We start from the raw sequence: 13,294 nt of genomic DNA, 5'->3' as shown, positions 1-13,294 counted from the left end.
CTGTGCGCTACCTTAAGAAGACTGAGGAGTCTTCTGCCGCCGATTCTGGACCTCTTCTCGTTTCAGCATCTGCAAGGGGGCCGGCGGCGAGGCTCCGGTGACCATCCAGGCTGTACCTGTGATCGTCCCTCTGGAGCTAATGTCCAGTAGCCAAGAAGCCAATCCATCCTGCATGCAGGTGAGTTCACTTCTTCTCCCCTAAGTCCCTCGTTGCAGTGATCCTGTTGCCAGCAGGACTCACTGTAAAATAAAAAACCTAAGCTAAACTTTTCTAAGCAGCTCTTTAGGAGAGCCACCTAGATTGCACCCTTCTCGGCCGGGCACAAAAATCTAACTGAGGCTTGGAGGAGGGTCATAGGGGGAGGAGCCAGTGCACACCACCTGATCCTAAAGCTTTACTTTTTGTGCCCTGTCTCCTGCGGAGCCGCTATTCCCCATGGTCCTTTCAGGAACCCCAGCATCCACTAGGACGATAGAGAAAATGTATACATGGTCGAGTTACATTTATAACCACCAGCTAGGTGCAGTGACCATCCGTTTGCTCCGGAGCCCCATACGCAGCAGGGTTCACTGAACGGTAATTTTATACACACATCTGGTAGCCCCCAGGTTTATTTTGATGGTGAGCTGCTCCACTGTAGTGTGTCAGTCATCCCTCACGCACCTTTGTAGCAGACGTTCACCTCTCACATCAGTGGCATGTGGTGCTCTGCAATTTCCACGTCGGTTATTCACAACGGTGCCATTTGTCCAGTCACACTTTTACCACAGCAAAACGCAAACCGTTCACAAATTGCGCTGTTTCAGAAACAATGCCACCCTTGGCCCGAAAGCTGATAATCATCCATTTTATATACCCACCAAGACAGACACGTGACGTACTTCATGGGCTAGGCGCTGCCACCGTCAAATGTAGCAGTTGGTAATAAAAAGTTGACTCGACCATGTATATAGATATTGGAGTAGAATCTCTAAACATACAGGTGAACAAATAAACTGTTTAAGACACAAGTATACCATAGCTATGTAGCATCAGAATATACAGTAATTTACAACTCAAGGGGGTTTATTTAGGAAGCATTGGGTTGTAAAACCTGGTGCTTCTAAGTGTGTTTATACCCAATATGTTAAAGGGCAATGCTTTTATCATCAGTGTATTGCTTGTAAAAGCATTGGCCTTTTAATAATCTGACACAAATACGCTCAGAAGAGCTCAGTAAATGAACCCCCAGGTAAGCATACTACTGACCAGTATCTCTCGTAACATGTTGTTCCTAAGCAAATTACCAGAGTGGGAGTCAACACACCAAATTGCTAGGGTTTACCGCCATTGAAACATTAGTAATAATCTGCTACTATAACCCTGGGCTCACACAAGTGTTGGCTACTTGAATGTTGGGCAAACAGGGAAGAAATTGTAATCTCTTCTCTCCAGATGTAATGAACAAGTAATTAATGTGGTCAGAAAGCTGAAGTTCAGCAAAGGTCTGAAAATGAGACAGATGCCTAAATCATAATCCATCCAAAAACCATTGGGATTATAAAGGCCTTTGGTGAAAGTATTCAGGAGGTGACCACTAATTAGCAGTGCGAGCAGTTTTCTTCCTACTGCACTAATGGGCCCTACACACTGGGCGATCTGACTGCAAGATATGAACGATCTCGTTCATTAATGAACAAGATAACGTTCATATTGTGCAGTGTGGAGGCACAAGCGATGAACGATGCGCGGTCCCACGCTCGTTCATCGCTGGTGCCCCGTCGGGTGGGCATGCAGGCCAATATGGACGATCTCGTCCATATTTGCCTGCACTTCTATGGAGCCGGCTGACGGGGGAGTGAAAAAACTTCACTCCCCCCGTCACTGCCCCCCGGCCGCCAGGTCACCCGTCGCCCGTATCTGCCGTTGGGCAGCTCGGCGGTGGATCGTTAAATGTGTAGGGCCCTTAACAGCCCCTTGTGATGCCAAAAGACACCCGGCTGTTTCACTGGAGAGCCAAATGGCTGGATCTCATCTAATCTGGCCACTTTCATTTGTGTCCATATGGGTCCCTGATTCTGCCACAGATCAGACTGGGTGTGGCTAGCATTCACTACAAGTAGCAATAAACAATTCTTTAAATGAAGAACGAAACTTCCCTCATAGGCTTTGAAGCTCTACGCTTCATTATTTGCATAATCCAGATCCAAATAAATGCTTGGTGCTGTGCTTCCTATATGGGAAGCACTCTATGCATGTATATACACCTACTGTATATGGGTAAAGCACAACTACATACTAAAAAATAAACAAATATGTACATACTACAAAAAATTGAATTTTCAACTGTAATTATATTTACACCTACATTTATGCTGACACCACTGTACTGTTCCTAGATTTGTGTTCATTGACTAACATACAAAGGATCAAAGCTCATTGCCAATTGCTTGCTAAGGCCTAGTACAGAGTTCATTGTTAGTAAATAATAAACCAAAAATAGCATTAGTAAAAATAAGATTTTAATTACGTACCGGTAAATCCTTTTCTCGTAGTCCGCAGAGGATACTGCGATTCCATTTAGTACCATGTGGTATAGACGGGTCCACTAGGAACCACGGGCACTTTAAGAATTTGATAGTGTGGGCTGGCTCCTCCCTCTATGCCCCTCCTACCAGACTCAGTCTAGGAAACTGTGCCCGAGGAGACGAACCAGCACACACAAACAGAGGAAAGCTATGCTAACCCAACTTTAAACAGGAACAGCAACAGCTGAAACAACAATACTTAACCAAGTAACAGTGCAGGAAGAACGAAGCACCGGGCGGCTCCCCAGTATCCTCTACGGACTACGAGAAAAGGATTTACTGGTAGGTAATTAAAATCCTATTTTCTCTTACGTCCCAGAGGATACTGGGGTTCCATTTAGTACCATGGGGATGTACCAAAGCTACCAAACCGGGTAAGAGAGTGCTGAGGTTCCTACAGAACTGATTGACCAAACTGAAGGTCCTCAGAGGCCAAAGTATCGAACTTGTAGAACATAGCAAACGTGTTCGGACCAGACCAAGTAGCCACTCGGCAGAGCTGTAAAGCAGAGACACCCCAGGCAGCTGCCCAGGAAGAACCCACGGACCTAGTAGAGTGGGTCTGTACAGATTTTGAAACCGGCAAACCTGCCATGGAATAAGCATGCTGAATAGTAAGCCTGATCCAGCGTGCAATTGTCTGCTTTGAAGCAGGACACCCAATTTTATTGGGATCATATAGAACGAACAGAGACTCGGATTTCCTGTGATGAGCTGTCCTCTTCACATATACCTTCAAAGCCCTCACAACATCCAAAGACTTAAGTAGCGGAAGTGTCTGTGATAACCGGAACAACAATAGGTTGGTTGATGTGAAACGCAGACACCACTTTCGGGAGAAATTGCTGACGAGTTCTGAGTTCAGCTGTGTCCTCATGGAAAATGAGGACAACGCCCCCAGCTCCGACACACGTCTTGCTGAAGCCAAGGCCAACAGTGTGACGGTCTTCAACGTAAGATTTTTTTTTTTTGTAACATATCTGTATTGGGTTTTTTGTCAGGTTAACAACAATCATGAAATAAAAGAAGAGAGACAGAGATAAAACATCAAAGAAGGCGTTAACACATAATGATCGTTGTCATCACAACTCTCATCAAAACGCAACATAAAGTATAATGAAATGGTGACAAATATGAAGATTACAATTAGTTGCGAGACATGAATAATGCAGTAAAATATGGCGTGTGTGTATATAGGACAAATGACGAGAAATAAAATATTCAGCAATCTAAGATCGGAGCCTTCTTTTCAATTGTACATATAGAACTGTTTAGCAAAGTAAATGTCTCTCTCATAGAAACATAGCATAAAATCTAACAATAAAATAGGGTGGGAGGGGAGTGTGATTGGCAAAAATAGATTCAGCAATGAGGAAGTTGTTCAAAGTGAAAAGACGTTGTAGCATTCGTATAAGTATCGTAGGACAGAATAGAGGAGGGAAAGGGTGTAGGAGGTCAGGGAGACAGTATATCCACGAAATAACCAAAAAGAATATCTGTATTAGACAAGACCCGCCAGCCGCTTATAATGCCACCAATCAGTGTTTTCATAAAGTTTTAAAATTTTGGAACGTGTCAGCTCATCAAGCATGTCAATATATAGACCCCATTTGCGGTAGAAGTAGACAACGCCTTTCTCTATATCTGGAATAGTACATTCCCTATCGAAGTAGAGAATCTTGAGAAGTAGTGTCTTCACCTCACATAATGAGGGAGAAGTTGACGAAATCCAATGTCTCTATCACTTTTTTCGCCACTGAAACCAAAATTGTTTTGAATGGGATCAAGGTTGGTGGCAAGCCTTGATATATCCAAGACTGAAAGATGACAAAGAGACAAGGGATTGGGTCCAATTTTAATTGTAGATCAAAAGTGTTATTAATAAAGTATACTACTTTGTTCTAAAATTTTCGGATTTTATGACAATGCCATACATAGTGGATAAATGTCGCAGAAGCAATGGAACATTTTACACAAATGCTAAGTTCAGAGGGCATGTAACGTTTACGTTGCATCTGCGTAATGTAAGCTCTATGCACCGTCTTGGCGTGAATCTCTTGGAGCAAAGAAGAGGGTAGCAATCTCATGGTCCTATCATAATGTTGAAATATAGTTGTAGCTGTTTCCAACATAGGAAGGTCTTTAGACCATAGGGATACCACTGAAGTGCAGATCTTATCTTTGTAGAGGGCCAGTAGGGGAAGATAGATATATTTCAATCTGTAAGTATGTTGACCTAGAAATTGTAATAGTGCATCCATCTCGTCAGGGGTATAAGTGGACGGTGTAGATGGAACTAAAGAAGAAATAAAGTGTTGAATTTGCATGTAAGGGTATATATACCGTGAAGTAAGTCCAAATTTCTCTTGGGAGAGGTAAAGGTATAGAGTTTGCCACCCGGGTCAAACACATCCGAGGTAGCTCGGATACCTTTCGAGAAAAGTATACGAAAAATGGAAGACTCTCTCCCCGGCTCAAAAATAGGGTTGCCCCATAAAGAAATATGCTTAGTGTACCTATGGTTATGCTGTAATTTTTTGTTAATAGTCAGCCAAGAGACGTAAGTATCCGTAAAAAGTGGATTGAGGAACAATTTAGGATGAATCTTGGGTCTTGGGGTGTGAAGGAGGGCATTAGGAGACATTGGATATAGTAACGCTGAATCTAGTTCATAGTCAGTGTAAACGCTTTTTTCCAAAAGCCAGTCAGATGCATAACGGAAGAAAATGGCGTGGGTGTAACGCAGTAGGTCAGGTAGGCCCAAGCCACCATGCTTGCGAGGCATTTGCAATTTTCTTCTTGCAATACGGGGTTTCCCAGCTTTCCAGATGAATCTCTGAAAAATGGTATTTAAACATGCTAGATAAGTATTAGACAGTCGTAGTGGGAGCATCTGCATTTGGTAAAGTAGTTTAGGAAAAATGATATGTTTTATAGACACTACTCTACCCAGCAAGGAAAGAGGGAGAGAAGTCCATCCTTCCAGGCTTTTAGAGATGTGTGTTATTAAAGGGGTAAAATTTAGATCATATAAATCTGAAAGTTTAGGTGGTATTTGTATTCCCAAATATTTAAAGTGTGAGGGAACAACGGTCATAGTATGTACAGATGGGTCAGTATGCATTAAGTCAAGGGATCCTGATAAAGACAAACTCCGATTTGTCGATATTTATTTTGTAGCCTGAAAATGCACCAAACTGGGTAATAATGTTCATCGCTATTGAGAGGGAGTGTTCAGGGTGGGATTAAAAACAAAAGCATGTCATCTGCAAATAAAGAAACTCTTATATCAACCGGTCCAATTCGGATACCTTGCCAAAGGGGGGAGTTACGCAGTGCTATTGCTAATGGCTCTAGAGCAATATCGAAAAGTAGGGGGGATAAGGGACAACCTTGTCTGGTACCCCTCAGTATGGGGCTAGGATTTGACAAGTAGCCGTTACAAGATAATTGGGAGAAGGAAGAGAAATAGAGTTTTTACAATCAGTATAAATTCCTCTGGAAAGCCAAATTTGGACATGGTATGAAAAAGGTGATTCCAGAGCACCATGTTGAAGGCCTTCTCGGCATCAAGGGAGAGTATGGCACTAGGCACTGGGTGATCCGATTTGGGATACTGAAAAGATAGCAGAGAACACTCTTCGAACATTAGTGACGAAATGTCGTCCAGGCACAAATCCTGATTGATCTTTGTGGATTATAGATGGGAGTATCAATTTTAATCTATCAGCCAAGATTTTAGTTAGAATTTTATAATCCAGGTTAAGGAGAGATATCAGTCTGTACGAGGAAGGGTTGCTGAGCTCTCGACCTGGTTTAGGAATCAATTTGATTATGGCCGAGTTAAAGTATCTAGGAAGGGTATTGGTGGCAATAATTTGATTGTATAAGACCGTTAAAACAGGGATTACGGAGGGAGCTAAAAGTTTATAATATTACGCCGTCAGACCATCCGGGCCTGGAGCTTTACCCGCCTTCAGATTAGAGATAGTAGTTTTAACCTCCAATTCAGTTATCAGAGCCGTGAGGAGACCGGTAGCTGAAGGGGGCAGTGGAACAGTCAAGTTTTCCCAGAAGGAATCATCGACCGTGTAGTCGTGTGAGGGGGCAGAGTATAGAGAGGTATAAAAATCTGTCATAATACCAACAATGTGTGCACTACGGGATTCCAAAGATCCATCAGCTAGTTTCAATGGGTGAATCACCTTTGGTGGAGAATGACTACGCAGTAGGTTCGTCAGTAGTTTACCAACTTTATTACCGAATTTAAAGAAAAGATGTTCTTTACGGAATGAGTAAGTGGATTCCAATTTAGTAAGCAAGGCATCATAGTGTGTTTTGGCCAGAGAGTAGGTTGATTTATTGGCAAGGGAGGGGTCAGATACAAAGAGTTGGTAGGAGGTAGTCAGGTGGGATTGTTGGGCCAAGTAGTCAGCCGTTATTTTCTTTTTAGATGAATGGACATACGCTATGACCGTTCCTCTAAGAACGGATTTGGAAGCCTGCCAAAACAATGAGGGGTCAGTAGATAGGGAATCAGTATTGAGCAGTTCATACTCCCCCCAGGCGGCTTGGACTTTGCTGCGAAATTTAAGAGATGTGGAGAATGAAGTGGGGTATCGCCACTGAATATAAGGGCCTAAATCTACAGTAGTGCGTAGCTTCAACCATACCATGGCATGGTCCGATATACAAATAGGAGAGATGTCCACATCTTCCACTTTAAAAAATAAAGAGTCCGACACTAAAATATAGTCGATTCTTGATAATGAACCATGGGCAGCTGATAAGCATGTGTATACTCTGTTAGTCCGATGATGAGTTCTTCAACTATCAAGCAGCTGGAGTTTATCAAGTAGCATATGTATACCATATTTCTGAGCCGGGTGAGGTTTCCCAGAAACACCTTGTTTATCTAAATGAGGGGAAACATACATATTACAGTCTCCACAAACCAGCATGGGAAGGTGTGTATATTGTTGAAGGGCAGTAAAAATAGTAGTATAGAATTGTCTAGAAGGAACGTTGGGTGCGTATAGGTTACAGAAAACATAAGTCAAGTTTGGCTTCCACTAAGACATAACGCCCTTCAGGGTCTGTCACGGAAGATATGAGTTCAATAGGCACAGTCCGTTTGACTAGGATAACTATACCCCTCTTTTTAGAGCTATACAAATGTAATGCAAAATCATGCACTTGGGTCTCAAAAATCCTAAAGCTAAATACAGTATTAATGGCACTATACTGGAAACTACTGAGGAGGAAAGGGATCTAGGAGACACTATTTCAGATGACTTAAAAGCAGGTAAGCAATGTAACAAGGCAATGAGGAAGGCTAGTCAGATGCTTGGCTGCATTGGGAGAGGAATCAGCAGCAGAAAGAAAGAAGTAATAATGCCACTGTATAGGTCATTGGTACGGCCTCATCTAGAATACTGTATTCAGTTCTGGAGGCCATATCTTCTAAAGGATATTAATACATTAGAAACTGTACAAAGGAGGGCAACTAAAATGGTGCATGGCCTACATCACAAAACATACCCAGAAAGACTAAGAAATCTCAATATGTATAGTTTGGAGCAGAGAAGGGAAAGGGGAGACATGATAGAAACTTATAAATATATGAAGGGTTTTAACAAAGTCCAGGAGGGAAACATTCTCCAAATGAAGAGAAGCAATAGGACACGAGGACATGCACTGAGACCGGAGGGGGGGAGGTTCAGGGGAAATTTGCGGAAAAATTATTTCACAGAAAGGGTAGTGGACAAGTGGAATAGCCTCCCATCAGAGGTGGTAGAGGCTAAGACAGTAGAGCAATTTAAACATGCATGGGATAGACATAAGGATATCCTTACAAAGAAATAAGGATCAAATAAGGTTAGTGATAAAAAATAATATAAAAAAAAAAAAAAAAGGGGCAGACTAGATGGGCCAAGTGGTTCTTATCTGCCGACAAATTCTATGTTTCTATGTTTCTATGTAATAGTCTCCAACCAAGAATTTGTAATTTCAGAACTTCAGAGACTAGAATGTGTGATTCTTGAATGAAGGCCATATCAATATGGTGTTAGGTGCAGCAAAACTTTCCTTCTCTTTTGAGGCAAATGTATACCTCCTATATTTAGGGAACCAATCCTAAGCAGTATTATCATCCATAAAGATAAATGTCTAATGTGAAGGCATTACTACACGTCATGCAGAAAAGGAATAAAAGTAACGTGCAAGAATCTGGGTATAAAAAGTAAAGGGGGTCGAGCAGGTCGGGAACAAACCTGCTGTTGTAAAGAAAACAACACAGACAGACAAAACACAGAAACATAAAACAAAACAAAAACATCAGACAGTGGGTAGGTCCCTGGCTCGTACCCTGTTGAATAAAGAGTGACCGCCCCTGTGATGCATGAACTTGGGTAACCGGACTTCCATCGCTAGGAAAAAGGCGAAAGAACATAAGGAGCGGGAGAGTAGCTCCTAAGTACCGCCAAGGCGTGAGGGGAGCCTTAATATGTGGAGCTAAGAAACCAGCCAGGGGGGGGGGGGGGGGGGGAGGAGGAGGAAAGGGAGGGTGAGGCAGAGGAATAGAGAGGGAGAAGGAGGAAGGAGCATTGCTACTCCGTTGCAGGCACGGTCGTGTTACAATCCCTGTAAAAGATGAACCACATACAGCCAAATAGACAATCAAACTGTGAATGAGGTAATCAACTGTGAAAAAACAACTCATCAGGAGAAGTTAGAGTGGTGCGAGCTTGCACATCCAATCAGTCTGTGTCATGCGGAGTTTGAGCATCCAAGTCAGTTTGCAATTCTTCTAAGTATTGTTGTGCGTCAGCCACTGAAGTAAAATCTACGTGCGAGGATCCATCATATATACGGAAGTCTCGCTGGATACAACAAGGCAATTTTTTTCCCTTTCTTAATCAGATAGGAGCAAACAGGAGAAAATTATTTTCTGGCAGCTGTCAGTTCTGCTGAATAATCTTGGAAAAGAAGTAATTTATTACCATTCCAATCCAAGAAACCGAGTTTACGGGACGCCACCCACAATAGATTTTTATGTGCATAGTTAAGAACCCGGAATATAACTACGCGTGGCCGTGCACCTGGTTGATTACGAACTGGCCCCAGGCGATGTGCCCGTTCAATTACCATATTCTGACACTGATCCGAGGTTTGGAGTAGAGCTGGGAGGGTAGTTTTCAGAAAATCATAGCGGGCGGGACCTTTGACATCCTCGGGGACCCCAACAACCCATAAATTATTTCTGTGCAATCTATTCTCTAAATCCTGAGCTCTGTTCCTGAAAACTGCAGTTGCCGGTTTGCGTGGTTTACCTCTTGCGCCTCTGGAGACCGTAGAACCACATCTGGATTTTCCCTTAAACTTGGCTGTCCGAAAGGACTGTAAATTTGAAGCTGAATAAGCTTTCCTGGCTGGGGGAGCTGCGGAAGAAAGATATGTAGACTTACCCGCAGTAGCTTTGGAGATCCATTTGTCTAGTTCGTCTCCAAACAAGGCCTCTCCTGTGAATGGTAGGCCTCCCACACCTCTCCTGGAGTCTGCATCAGCAGTCCACTGGCATAGCCACAAGCCCCTGCATGCTGACACTGCCATAGCGGTGGTGGGTGCATTAAGCAAACCAATCTCCTTTATGGCTTCCACCATAAACTTTGCAGAGTCCTGTATATGCTGCAGGAGTAAAACAACATCCCCCCTAGACAAGGAATCTAACCCCTCAATTAGGTTACCTGACCATTTAGCAATGGCCTTTGTGATCCATGCACATGAATAGTGGGTCCTTGGGCCACCCCAGCAGCTGTGTACAATGCTTTGAGTGTAGTCTCAATTTTACGATCAGCCGTATCTTTTAGAGAGGCTGCACCAGGGACAGGCAATACAATTTTACGTGATAGCCTTGAGACTGATGCGTCCACTATCGGTGGATTTTCCCATTTTTTCCTATCCGCCTGAGTAAAAGGAAAAGATGAGAGCAACCGTTTAGGGATTTGAAATTTCTTATCAGGATTAACTCACGGTTCTTCAAACAGGGTATTCAATTCCTTTGATGCAGGAAAAGTGACTGAGGACTTCTTTTTTACACTAAAATAAGATTCCTCTGACACCTTATCAGTAATTTGCAGAACATCACTGATAGCCTCTATAAGAGCCTCTATTCCCTGTGACAGAGTAGCAGCCCCTCCCTCCAAATCCACCTCGCCCTCCTCCATGTCTGACCCGTCAGCGTCAAAGTCAGACTGCAGTATATCGGCGGGAGAGATCGTTTTTGCGGACAAATGGGAGGGGATTGAGACGCTGGTTTGGGGACTGAGTCTCTATTCATAAACTCATCCACAGTCTGTCTTAAGTATTGCGTCTCTTTTTTCATTGCGGGATAGCTTTGTAGAAATATTTGAGATCAGTCCTTTAATGGAATTAACCCATTCCAGTTCAGCCCTGCTATTCTGAGAAGGTGCACTGCCCTGAGTACCCAGTAGTGAGCCCCCTGGTGAAGAGGAACACTCCGCTGTACAAGAAACACACTCTGCCTGACATAATGTACGTGACAGCACACAGGCACACACACAGGAAAAGGTTAAGCAGAATTAATCCACAAAGAGCCCTTAAGGGAGACACAGAGTAATCTGGAGCCAGCCCCCACCGCGCCATTATCGCTAATGCCAAGCTTAGCCGGGTCGCAGACTAAGTACCCTGATAGGGGACTTAGTACACTAATAAATCGCTCACCCCTGCTATGAACCCCTGGTACCGCTGAGGTAATCTGGAGTCACACTGGAGGAGCTACGCTTCCCTGTCAGTCAGCGTCTGTGTCCACTGCAATCGCGCTGATGAGCTGCTGGATCCTCTCATAGTGAAGCCCCGCCCCTTCAATGGCACGCGGTCTTCCCGCTTTTTTTATACTGGCTGAGGCAATCTGTTGCTTAAAATGGAGAGAAAACCGTTTTAAGGCTGTTTTTGCCAGTGTGGGTACGGTTTACAGTGTACTGAGACGCACCTATGTACTGTGTCTGGAGACGCATTCCGCCCCGGTTAGAAGCCGTGCGTCTTGGTACCCTCATGCCGCCATAATGGCCGGCGACCCGCTAGTCAGGACGCCGGCTTAGTACTTGCCACTCTACTGGCTCTGTTAGGGGTGGCGGCATGCTACGGGAATGTACGCTCGCCGTGGTGGGGTTTGCGAATAGTTCCCTCAGGAGCTCAGTGTCCTGTCAGCGGGGAACGGGACCATTAACCATTCAAGAGGTTGGGCCGTTTTCCCCCCTAAGTCCCATGAAGCAGGCAGGCTGGTGCGAACCAGCCCTGCCTGAAAATAACAAACATATAAAATAAATGCAGAAAACTCTTCCACAAGCGTAACCGGCGTCTCCAGGCACATTTTCTAAACTGAGTCTGGTAGGAGGGGCATAGAGGGAGGAGCCAGCGCACACTATCAAATTCTTAAAAGTGCCCATGGCTCCTAATGGACCAGTCTTTACCCCCATGGTACTAAATGGAACCCCAGTATCCTCTAGGACGTAAGAGAAATATGAAAAACGATTCTCTTTAAAGACTAAAATGTTATTTATTGTGAGCTTGAGAGGCATGTGTGTGTCTTTATGATGGCTTTTGTTCATGAAAAATACAGTAGAATAGTGTTAAGTGGAGAGGTGTAACTGAGCCTGTATTGTGTTCCCACCTCGATGATCAGCTACTTGACACATTCAATGAGACAGCTAACTCAAAGTTACGGGCCCAAGTCACTGAACAAGAGAACAGCTGACAGCAGAGACCGTCTAAAAGGAGTGCAGGACAGAGGAGTGTATATAGGAGATACGGTCAGGATCCTCGTGTTCGGGATCCCGGCTATCAGAATACAGATGCCGGAATCCTGACACTGCTCAGAATGCTGACTCTTGGATCCCAACATGGATCGCAATGCCGGCACCGGAATCCTGAACGCCGGGATCCCAAACTAAGGACAGCTGGCACTCCACAGGTAAGCCGTGGAGGTTAAGTGTAGGCAACGGGGGGAGGGTTAGGATTAAGCTGTGGGGGGAAGAGGACTAGGGTTAGGCTGTGGAGAAGGGGTGTTTTAGGGTTAGGCACCACCGGGGAGGGTTAGGTTGCGGGGAAGGGTGGTTTAGGGTTAGGCACCACCCGGGAGGGTTAGGCTGCGGGGAAGGGGGGTTTAGGGTTAGGCACCCCCGGGGAGGGTTAGCGTCAGGCTACTTGTAAGGAGTGTTAGGGCTAGGGAGGCTAGGGATTAGGTGCAGCATAGTTACCTGGTAGGTGTCGGTATTTTGACTACCGGCATCCCAATACTACTCCGTATATAAAGACGAACTGGACAAAGCATGTGGCTGAGAGATTAGGAGGACTGAGGCAAAGTTAAAGGGATGTGATAGGAAAAGAAGCCAGAAGGAGTAAACCAGAGTGTATAGTCACTTTATAGTTCTAAGAATAGGATTTTAATACCTACCAGTAAATCCTTTTCTCTTAGTCCGTAGAGGATGCTGGGGATGCTTCAAGAACCATGGGGTATAGACGGGATCCGCAGGAGACATGGGCACTTTAAGACTTTAAAAGGGGTGTGAACTGGCTCCTCCCTCTATGCCCCTCCTCCAGACTCCAGTTATAGGAACTGTATCCAGGGAGACGGACATTTCGAGGAAAAGGATTTATTTAATTTTTAAACTAAGGTGAGATACATACCAGCTCACACCTCAAACAC

General features: G+C 44.3%; 1 protein-coding gene across 2 annotated transcripts in view; it reads right to left on the bottom strand.

Annotated features, from left to right (window-relative positions):
* The window catches only part of LOC134915101 (cytochrome c oxidase assembly protein COX18, mitochondrial), a 124,366-nt gene that overhangs the window by 26,127 nt on the left and 84,945 nt on the right, over nt 1-13,294 (bottom strand). The gene's annotated exons all lie outside the window — the stretch shown is intronic.

This window comes from Pseudophryne corroboree, chromosome 1 (genome assembly GCF_028390025.1).
Source record: "Pseudophryne corroboree isolate aPseCor3 chromosome 1, aPseCor3.hap2, whole genome shotgun sequence".
Classification (NCBI taxonomy): Eukaryota; Metazoa; Chordata; class Amphibia; order Anura; family Myobatrachidae; genus Pseudophryne; species Pseudophryne corroboree.
Note: the sequence above shows the minus strand (reverse complement) of the source record. Positions and strands in the feature narration are given on the sequence as shown.